This window comes from Neoarius graeffei, chromosome 20, assembly GCF_027579695.1.
Source record: "Neoarius graeffei isolate fNeoGra1 chromosome 20, fNeoGra1.pri, whole genome shotgun sequence".
NCBI lineage: Eukaryota > Metazoa > Chordata > Actinopteri > Siluriformes > Ariidae > Neoarius > Neoarius graeffei.
Window position 1 is genome coordinate 63,593,235 of NC_083588.1, and position 11,499 is coordinate 63,604,733.

The 11,499-nt window shown below is 41.4% G+C and overlaps 1 pseudogene; it reads right to left on the bottom strand.

The window, feature by feature from the left end:
- Nucleotides 1-360: 360 nt before the first annotated feature.
- Nucleotides 361-1,130, bottom strand: LOC132868915 (electron transfer flavoprotein subunit beta-like; annotated as a pseudogene).
- Between the last annotated feature and the right edge of the window lie 10,369 nt (nucleotides 1,131-11,499).

Here is an 11,499-nt window from a genome sequence, read left to right on the forward strand (position 1 = left end):
AGGAAACCCACGCGGACACGGGGAGAACATGCAAACTCCACACAGAAAGGCCCTCGCCGGCCCCGGGGCTCGAACCCAGGACCTTCTTGCTGTGAGGCGACAGCGCTAACCACTACACCACCGTGCCGCCCCTGGAGTGAAACTGCTACATAAAACAGTGGGCAGGTTCAAAGGACCAAACAAAGCTGGAGTCAGAATACAGAAGGGAGCAGACTCTGCTCCAGCCAGGTGGTCAGAGGATCAGTGAGAGGGTCGAGATAATGCAAGGATGTCCATGGGGTTTGATTCAGGGTTTGTGGCAATGAAAGGAAAAAAAAATCACAATGACCATGTGTCCTGCTCCACCTGTTCCTTTCGCCTTTATATCCTTCCTGCCTCCTTCAGTTTGCCCATCAGGTCCTCCACCGGCTCCACTTTCATTCCTGCCTGCCTCTGTGGAGGCTCATCCACCCGCAGCACCTCCAGCCAAGAGCTCACATCCACTCCCAGGTCTCCTGGCTTCACGTTGCCGATCTTCTTTTTCTTGGCTTTCATGATGTTAGGCAGTGTGGCGTATCGGGGTGTGTTGAGGTGAAGGTCAGCAGTCACCGCGGCAGGCATGTTGATTTTAATCGTCTCCAGTCCTCCATCAATCTCTCGCACCACTTTCAAATTATCTCCTTCAAATGTCACCTCAGAGGCGACAAGACAGCAGTGGTCATCTGACCCGTCTGATTACAGTCATCGTCAATGGCCTGTTTCCTGAGGATGATGAGGGAAGCATCCTCTTTCTTGGCCAACGCGGCGAGGATCTTGGACACCTGGAGAGGCCCGAGAGAGTTGTAGTCCTTTCCGGAAACCTCCACATGAATGCCGCGGTCGGCCCCCATAGCCAGCGCTGTGCGGATGGTCTCCTGCACTTGCTGAGGTCCACAACTCACAGCCACAACCTCCTTCACCAGCTTCTTCTCCTTCAGCCTGATGGCCTCCTCCACCATGATTTCACAGAAAGGATTCATCAAGTGTTTCACACCATCCGTAACGACACCAGTGTTGTCAGGCTTCACTCGGATCTTTACAGCATAGTCGATAACCCGCTTAACTCTGACTAGAACCCGGGCGGTCATGATGGTAGCCCTTGGCTAGCTGAGGAATCACACACATGCAGTTTTAATATGTGCAGAAAGCGATTTGGCGTCATCTTGCTGAAAGAAGGAAGGCCTTCCCTGAAAAACATTTTGTCTGGATGGCAGCATATTGATCTGAAAAGTGTTTATATCATTCAGCCTTAATGATGCCTTCCCAGATGTACAAGCTACCCATGTCATGTGCACTAATGCCCCCTCATACCATCACAGATGCTGGCTTTTGAACTGTGCACTGATAACAAGCCGGCTGGTCCCTCTCCTTTTTAGACTAGAGGACATGGGGTCCATGATTTCTTAAAATAATTTCTACTTTTGATTCGTCAGACCTCGGGACAGTTTTCCACTTCGCCTCAGTGCATCATAAAAGAGCTCGGGCCCAGAGAAGGGGGCGGGGTTTCTGGATATTGTTTATATCTGGTTTTTACTTGCATTTATGGATGCAGTAATGAACTGTTTTCACAGACGATGGTTTTCTGAAGTGCTCCTGAGCTCATACAGTGATTTCCACTACAGACACATGTCTGCTTTTAATGCAGTGTCTCCTGAGGGCCTGAAGATCACAGGCATCCAATGTCAGTTTTCAGCCTTGTCTCTCGCATACAGAGATTTCTCCAGATTCTCTGAATCTTTTAATGATATTCTGTACCATAGATGATGTGATCCACAAATTCTTTGTAGTTTTACATTAAGGAACGTTATTCTTAAATTGTTGCACTGTTTGCCCTCGCAGTCTTTCACAGAGCGGTGAACCCCGCCCCATTTTTATTTCTGAAAGACTCTGCCTCTCTGGGATGCTCTTTTTTTTTCTCAATTGTCTTACTGATCTGTTGCCAATTAAACAAATTAGGTTTTTATTTTATTTTTTTTTAGCATTACACAACTTTTTCACTCTTTTGTTGCCCCGTCCCAACTTTTCTGAAACGTGTTGCTAACATCAAATTCAAAATGAGCAAATATTTTTCCAAAAACACTAAAAATTTCTGTTTCAATGTTTGATATGTTTTCTTTATATGATTTTCAATGAAATATAAGGTTTCCATGATTTGCAAATCTTCACATTCTGTTTTTATTTGTTTTACACAGTGTCACAACTTATTTATTTATTTGGAATTGGGGTTATACTGTATGTAGTGATGCAGATTGGTGACAAAAAAAAGATATGGCTCTGTTACATTTGTCACCTCTCTGTAGGATGGTTAGATGACAGGAAGCTACAAGAGGAAGTGGTTTTTTTTTCTCCAATATTTTAGACCACTGATGAACTCTAACAAGTTTCTATGAAGTGTGGTTCTTCAAACTTGAAGTATATTCAGCACAACATGGTTTTACGGATTTAGCTGATTCATGTACTCTGCTGAACAGAGAGTGTAAAACAGGGGTGGGCAATTATTTTTTCCATGGGGCCACATGAGAAACAGAAAATTTTGTGGAGGGCCGGACCAAAAGGCTGAACTAAATTATGCATATTAATTGTATTTCTTTATATAAAGCAGTAAATAACATTGTTTTTACAAGCTGCTAAGACTGGTAAGAGTATGGAAAAAATGAGGTTGCCTTACAAAAAATGTCATTTATTCAATCAAATTTCCCAAAACAATGGTTAACAAAATGTGAACGTTTGTACCTTTTTTTTTCAGTCACATTCACCCCAAAACACAATAAAGACATCACAATATTGTCTTTCTACTCCAAATATCAAGCACCAAATCCACCAAGCACTCTTTCATAAATTCCCCCTCCAAGAATGGCTTACGGTTTTTAGCGATTTTGTGGGAAAGCACAAAGCTGGTCTTGGTTGCTGCATCCCTGGATGTGTGACGCTTGGTAAAAAGCCTTGCTGCTTTTCTAGCTTAGCCAGCAAAGCTTCCGATGTCCGCGCTATTTCAGCATCAGTCAAGTTTCGGTATTTCTCAGCGTGCTTCATCTGGTAATGCCAACTCAAATTGTAGTCTTTGAACACAGCGATCCGCTCTCCGCAAACTAAACACACGGCTTTATCTCTGACTTCAGTAAATAAATACTTAGCAGTCCATGTTTTGTTGAAAGCCCTGCATTCGGCATCTACCTTTCTTCTTTTTGCGGACATTTTGGGGGCTAAAGTCTTCTTGTGATCTGCTCCCAACAACGTCGATTCGGTGTAGGTATCAGATCTATAGATCGGCTCAGGCTCCAGCACCTGCTGGTGACGTCACACTATGTGATTGGCTGGACCGTTTGAAGGACGATGTACAAGTTTGTGGTTGGTCTGGACAAATTACGGAAGTAGTTATCGTGGGATTAGGTTTCGTGGGATTTCATGTCATGTTCATGTCGCGCGCATTGCGTTTTTGTTGAACACAACTTCAAAATAAAAGCAATGCACATTCAGTCCATGCATGGGGTAAAATTAGAAAATACATTTATTTTGTAATTTCTAATTAACCTTACGTGGGCCGGTCAGAATGAACCAAAGAGCCGGATGCGGCCCGAGGGTCGTAAAATGCCCAGGTCTGGTGTAAAAGGTCTTTTCTGTGTCTATCAATATAATTCAGCTCATTAACCAGCCTTTCTTGGCATTAAATGGGGTAGGGCGATCATGGCATGAAGGACACAGATCGATTCCCTGGTTATAATTTATAATTTTATATTTACAACCGTTACTTTACCTCACTTTAACTTTATCTGCATTTAACTCACTTTAATAACTGTAGACTAATACTTGTGATAGAGTAGAAGTGAAATTTACTGTATATTTTAACCAGTCACAGAAACAGGAAATGGCAAAAAAGTAAACTCCACCTCTTCAGATATATAGAAGAAAATCATCAAGATCATGAGTTTCGCTGTGAGAAGACCGCAGCAGTGAACACTGTGCTTACCACCAAACTGAAGGGACCAGGATGCTGAGACTTCATCTCGATTTAATGCTTGGTAAATTCAACATTTTTATCAATACATTTGGTTTGTTCTTAATTTGAATAACAATTTTTAAAAATCTCAAACACACACACACACACACACACACAAAATATATATTACGATGAACCTTTGCCAGTTGATTGCTGATATTTTTGTAATAAGGCTTGTTTGCAAATATTAACATACTAAATAAAACCTGTTTAGTCTTTGTATGTTGTTAGAATTTGTTTTATTGTGAAGACATTCTTCAGAGAAAGACATTTACAGTGCATGTTTAATTAAACTCGCACGCAGAGACATGTCTTACAGTTGTACTGCCTTACAATTGGACAGAGGTCTAAACTAATGGCAGACTCGAGGAAATACCAGGCTTTATGTAAAAAAAAAACAACAACCCTGAACTGGACTACAATTTAGTGGGTTTCAGAGGATTTTAAGGAAAGACTCTTTAGTTTGTTAGCACTAGTGTGGTTTAATTTGCGAGTGTAGTTTGTTTTTAGCATGGAGCTGGTATGTCTCCACTCTGCTCCTCAGCTGGTTCCCTGTAGAAGTTGTGCCCATCTGTCTGAGAAAACTGCCAAACTGAAAGCCAGGATAACTTTGCTGCTTTAGATCAGAGAGAATGAGGTCCTGCTTGTTTCTGTTTTGGCTTTGGCTAGCACTTTGGCTAAAGCTGCTGCCTTTCCCTTTGCTTCTGAAGCTGCCCTGGACACCACTGCTCCTCAATCTGATGATGCTCTTGTTCAGGTTTCTGATCCATGGCCCCAGCTGGGGACACAACCCAAGCTAGTGAGTTGTTCCACACCGTGTCTACTGTCAGAGGAAAACAAGGTGGCAGACGTTCTGATCATCATCCCCAGTGCTTGACCCAACCTCAGGGTTTTCAGCTGGGGAATAGATTTTCAATTTTAGAAGAACATGAAGATTCTCTTCTGTTTCACCTCATGCTCAGTTAGTCATGTTTCAGACCCTGTGCGGTTCATGGAGCCGAGTGCACACTGCTATGCAGCGTCCTTCATCTCCAGTCAGGCTTCCAGCAGCTCCACCTCTGTGTTCCTCAGAGCCATGCCATGGCCTCTCCAACCAGCTACACTGATTATGGGAGAGTCAATCATCAGAAATATCAGAAGAAGTACTGCTGTTGTCCATACTCTTTCATGAGCTAAAGTTGCTGATATCCTGCATCACCTGCCCAGTCTGCTGAACAGGGGTGGTGCCAGAGATTTTCTTTTGTTGGTTCTTTTGCTGGGTTGCTTGACTTTTCAGTGAGGGTGCTCTGAAATTTAGGGTTTTCCATTTATGTGCTGGTGGCCACGGTATAATTACCTCTGCCAAGGAGGTTATGCTTTTGGTTTGTTTGTTTGCTGACTGTAAGCAGGATTATGCAAAAATGACCAGACTGATTTTCCTAAAACTTGGTGGAAAGGTCTAGCATAGGTGAAGGAAGAACCCCTTCAATTTTCGAGTGAATCTGACTCACAAGGTGGCTCGATGAATTTAAGTTTCATATGAAACTTAGCATATAAAATTAGCTCATGTTTTAAGTCGTTCAAATTCTGTAAAGCTGCTTTGCGACAATGTTTGTTAAAAGCGCTATACAAATAAACTTGACTTGACTTGATATGTCTGTTAAGGTTCTCAGTCATTCAGATCATCGTAAACCATAGGTGCTAAAGAAGGCAACTGGACTTGCTTGAAATCCTTGAAGACGTTTCACCTCTCATCCAAAAGGCTTCTTCAGTTCTGTCTGACTAGTGGGGAGTTTCAGGTATTTATCCTCTAGTGGACCAAAAGCAACCCTAAGGAGAGTTGTTGAGGTCACATGGGTCATTGACCCTCTCAGCCATCCTGTCAGTGTTAGGGTCCCTGGAGGCTGGGTGTGAACAGTGTTGGCAGGCTAAAGGGTCGTTGGCTCCCTCTGCCATCTTATGAGTCATTGAAGGCTGCTAACGCCATTCACTCCCATCCTCCAGGGACTCTAACAACCTACAGGATGACTGAGAGGGTCAACGACCCATGTGACCTCAACGACTCTCCTTAGGGTTGCTTTTGGTCCACTAGAGGATAAATACCTGGAACTCATCACTAGTCAGACAGAACTGAAGAAGCCTTTTGGATGAGAGGTGAAATGTCTTCAAGGATTTCAAGCAAGTTTTTTTTTTTTTAGCAGAATTTAGTTTCAATTTCTCTAACATTGCAGCATTTGGCCTTGGAGGAGGTCTGTGCTGTCCGAGTGCCCTTCTAATTTCTACTGCAACACCCCTGACACATGTACAGGCATGTGCAGTTACAATGCTTAACCCAAGGCAAGATATTCAGCTCATGGGATATGGAATATAATATATTGTGTATAATTTATTGTGTGAATATAAAATTTTACACAATTATGTCACGACCAGGGCTTGCATACATGCAGAAAGCAAAACAGTTTGTGCATATTTCAGTCTCAGATTCTGAGATCACAAACTTCTACTGCCACAGTTACCAACACCTCGACTAATGAATCAGCAGTATTCTGCTGCATGGAGCTAATGTTATACACTCTCAGAAAACAAAGTACATAATTGTACCTTTAACGGTACAATGGCTTGTCACTGGGGCAGTACCCTCTACGGTACTTATTCGTACCATTTATATCCTGATTGAGAAAATATATGTACTTTTTGGACCCTAAAAAGGTACACATAGTTACCTTGAAGTCCAGTAATGAGCCCTAGAGGGTACATTAGTGTAGATTGTACCTTGGGGGACAGAAATGGCCTCCTACTGTACCCCTATTTCTGACAGTGTATGAATGAGCATCACACAGAGATAACTATAAGGACTCAGAATTTGTGCCTCAACTGCCAAATGCATTAAATTTATAATTTGAAATGGAGGGGAAAATCATACACTTACCCCTGGATATCTTCATAACAAAACTACGCATCTGTTGATTGAGATATTTATGAAGTGGAAAAAAAAGATCCATTGTGATATCACTATTGTTAAGGAACAAAAAAAGAAAGAAAGAAAAGCTGAGCTCTTACTAACAGGACGTGAATAAGATCAAAAGTTCTCTGTGTGCTGCATCCACTGGCTGAATCAGATCACCTGTGTTGGACTTACATTCTTTCATCTAAAATAATAGTTTATTTTATGAATATATTAATTTATTTTTCAAATGATAAATTCTGGGCGGCACGGTGGTGTAGTGGTTAGCGCTGTCGCCTCACAGCAAGAAGGTCCTGGGTTCGAGCCCCAGGGCCGGTGAGGGCCTTTCTGTGTGGAGTTTGCATGTTCTCCCCGTGTCCGCGTGGGTTTCCTCCGGGTGCTCCGGTTTCCCCCACAATCCAAAGACATGCAGGTTAGGTTAACTGGTGACTCTAAATTGACCGTAGGTGTGAATGTGAGTGTGAATGGTTGTCTGTGTCTATGTGTCAGCCCTGTGATGACCTGGCGACTTGTCCGGGGTGTGCCCCGCCTTTCGCCCGTGGTCGGCTGGGGTGGGCTCCAGCTTGCCTGCGACCCTGTGGAAGGATAAAGCGGCTAGAGATAATGAGATGAGATGAGATGATAAATTCTACTATTCACACATTAAAAATTTTAAATAAACCAAAGAAAGTTCTTGGGGGTGTTAAAGGGGTGCTGTAGCTCTTGTAGGGGTAGCTACAGCATCCCCGGGCCCCTCCATGGTGCCACCCATGCTGTTGAACAAGTACCCATCTGTGCAGAATGTGATTGTCTATGTTGGGTGTACTGACATCCTAGACCAGAGGTCAGAGATCATAAAGGTGGACTTTAACAAGCTTTTCAGCTTTTTTTTTTTAATCCTGTGGAAAACCGGTCTACATCTCCAGTCCAATTCCACCCCTTGGAAAAGGATCTGGGCGTTTTAGCCCTACTTTAACTCTGCACAGCTGGCATCATGGGACTTGCCCTTCATACAATGTAGGCTTTATTGAAAACTTTAGGTTTTATTGACAACCTCTTAAACTAGATAAAGACTTTATAACAGAATTCACTGACTTCCTGTCCCATAGTGTTCCATTATATGATCGCTTGTTGATTCTGGGTGATTTTAATATACATGTTTGTTGTTGGGGTAAACCCATGGTTAATGAGTTCAGTCATGTCCTGGATTCCTTTGGTCTTCTCCAGCATATAAATAAGACTGCTCATGTACTTGGACATACTCTCAATCTTATTATGCCTTTTGGATTTTCTATTGATAAATATTGAGGATGCATGTTTCTCTGATCATAAGCCTATTGTGTTCAATGTCCCTTTATCGAGTTCTCTGTCTATTGCTAGAACCCCTGACTACTACTTCCATTATTTTAACTCATCCACTGCTAATATGCTTGCTGAATGTTATCAGAGAAACGCCACCAGAACCTCAATTTCAACCTCTGCTGAGCTTCTTTCAAGCCCAGATGAATTCATTTCCCTTTTTGATTCCTTCTGCTCAGCCATGTTAGATTCAATACATCACATATCACATCACATATCGATGTTCCAAACTCAAACCCCAACAGTAGTGGGATAACTTGTTGGAAAACTAAGTGCAGATGGAAAAAAAAGATCATCTCACAGTTTCTTTTGAAATTTTTAAAAACTCTCTGCAGAATTATCAGAGAGCAGCCAAAAGAAAGTAAGGGCTAAAGATTCCTCTGATATAATCAATAAACAGTCTCACAGACCTAAACATTTTATTCAGCACCATTAATTCCATCATCAGTCCCCATGTATCTCATGATGTTGAAGCATCTCCTGATACACAGGACTTTCTCAGTGGCTATGGGCCATTTCTTCTCACCTATGGTGTCCATCCTGGGACCATTTCTTTTTTGCTTGTCCATGCTGCAACTTGGTAATATTTTTAGGAAATATAACATCTCCTTTCACTTCCATGCTGATGCTTCACAGCTGTATCTCCCACTACAATCTAGCGATTCACTACAGCCGCTCCTGGATTGTCTTGAGGACATTAAAGGTTGGATGGCAAATAATTTCCTCCAGGTTAATTGTGATAAAACTGAATTTGTCATTTTTGGTCCTTCCAAGTGGGGCAGCACGGTGGTGTAGTGGTTAGCACTGTCGCCTCACAGCAAGAAGGTCCTGGGTTTGAGCCGGCGAGGGCCTTTCTGTGTGGAGTTTGCATGTTCTCCACATGTCTGCGTGGGTTTCCTCCGGGTGCTCTGGTTTCCCCCACAGATTAGGTTAATTGGTGGCTCTAAATTGACCGTAGTTGTGAATGGTTGTTTGTTTCTGTGTCAGCCCTGCGATAACCCCGCCTCTCGCCCATAGTCAGCTGGGATAGGCGCCAGCTTGCCTGCGACCCTGTAGAACAGGATAAGCGGCTACAGATAATGGATGGCTGGATGGATGGTCTTTCCAAGTCCAGAAGCTGTCTCACCAGCAAGTTAGACCACCACATCCCTTATGTTAAGTCACATGCCAAAAAAAAAACAACAACCCAACCCTGGGTGTTATTTTTGATTCTGTGCTCTGCTTTGACAAAACATTTTTGTTGTTCAAAATAGCTACTACCGGTTAAGAACTATTTTGAAACTCAAATCATTTATATGTCTTTCCATGATCTGGAAAAAAGGAATTCACTCTTTTATTATATCACAGTTTTCCTCAGTCCTTAATATCACAATTACAGATGGTCCAGCTGCAAGACTGTTGATTGGTACTAAAAGGCATGAACATATTACCCCAGTTCTGGTCTCTCTTCACTGGCTTCCTGTTCATTTTAGCATTCAGTTTAAGATCCTATTGATTGTTTTTAAGGCTCTTAATGGGCAGGCCACATTTTATACCTCAGACCTTATCCATCTGCATTCGGCCCCTTGGTCTCTTAAATCTGCCAGAGAAGTTCTTTTACATGTCCCTCAGTCACGTCTTAAACTAAAAGCTCTTCTTCTTCTTCTTGTACATCAGTCGTAGTTGACTGTTTACTGCAGATTTGATAGCTAGCTCAGGAGAGCTACCCAGGGTGGCCGTTGAGGATGTAGAGCAGTTCTCATCCAACCATCCACACTGAAGGGCATAAATAAATAAATAAATAAATAAATAAATAAAATTTACTTACTTTACTTACTACACTTACATAAATCATGTTTCCATAAAGTTATATGTAAAATCTAACATATTTCCAATACAGTTATGATCAACATTTTGGGAAATGTTGATGGAATAAAAATTTGTAATGAACTCTATTTCAATATCGGTATCATGATCACCCATGTTTGAGACACACTGAACTTATTTTGACTTGTCAGATGTAGCAAACTTTTGCGGTGAACTGTTTCACGTCTTCTTTGAGGAGCTGCTAACTTTCACAAGATGCACTCGGTTTAAGTGCAGCTTAAGACGTACAAGAACCACAGACCATTGAAGTGAGAACTGCTGAGCTCAGACAGTAATCTTCAACATTTGTGAGAATTATTTATGTTTATTTTCTGGTCTTTAAGAGGAAACTCTTTTCTCCAGAATTTTTGGCACCCCTCATCAAAACAAACAAACTAATTAACAAAAATTGATCACAGCATATTTAACAGTTATTCCATAAAATCGAATTGTACATGAGCTGATAGCCAATGAGGTGCGTAGCACTGAGTTGTCTATAAGTCATGTACGATGAGATTGAGTGGAATAACTGTTTTATTCCATCCGCATTCACTGGATTTTGAGAAACAGAGCATTTTTTTTTGCAAATTTGAGAAATAAAAACGTTATACAAAATGTCCGACAAAATCATTTCCGCTTAGCATGTAAACAAACCAGTGACATTATTATAGCATTTGTGAAAAATGCGATTATAATAATTCCTGAAATTTTTTTTAAAAACACACGTTCTTACCATCAAAGACTTTCATTCCATATTTTGTTGCTTTTTTTTTTGTATTTGTTGGGGTTTTGTTTTCGAGCAGAATTTTTATTTCATCCTCAGTTGGTTCAGCGACATGCTCCGCCATTTTGTTTTTCTTCTTCTTCTTTAAGGTTTTTTGGCAGTTGGTAAAGATGCATTACCACTACCAACTGGGCTGGAGTGTGGAACAGGAGATATTGAGGGAAAAAAAAACTACATTCTTTTAGTAATATCTGTTTCTTTTAAATACTTTATAACAAAGTGATATATCTGACTTGAAGCGCCACCATTTTGTTTTTCTCTACTCATGGAATATGAGCTGATATCCTAGTAGTAGAGTAGCCAATCATAGCGCATGATTGCTCATATCCAGTGAATATGGATAGAATAAAAAATAGAAATATTTGACAAAGGGATACAATAGTTTAATTTTATTATTAGGTTCAGACTTTGCTTGTCTTGTTTCATTCGGCCAACATGAACGTGCAAAAAATTAATCGTGAAATCGCCTGCAGGACTCAACTTTTTCACACTATATAGAATTCACACCAGACCTGTACACAAAATGGCGTTGTGGAGTTTTTATTATCACCCCACAGTTGATTATTTTCCACT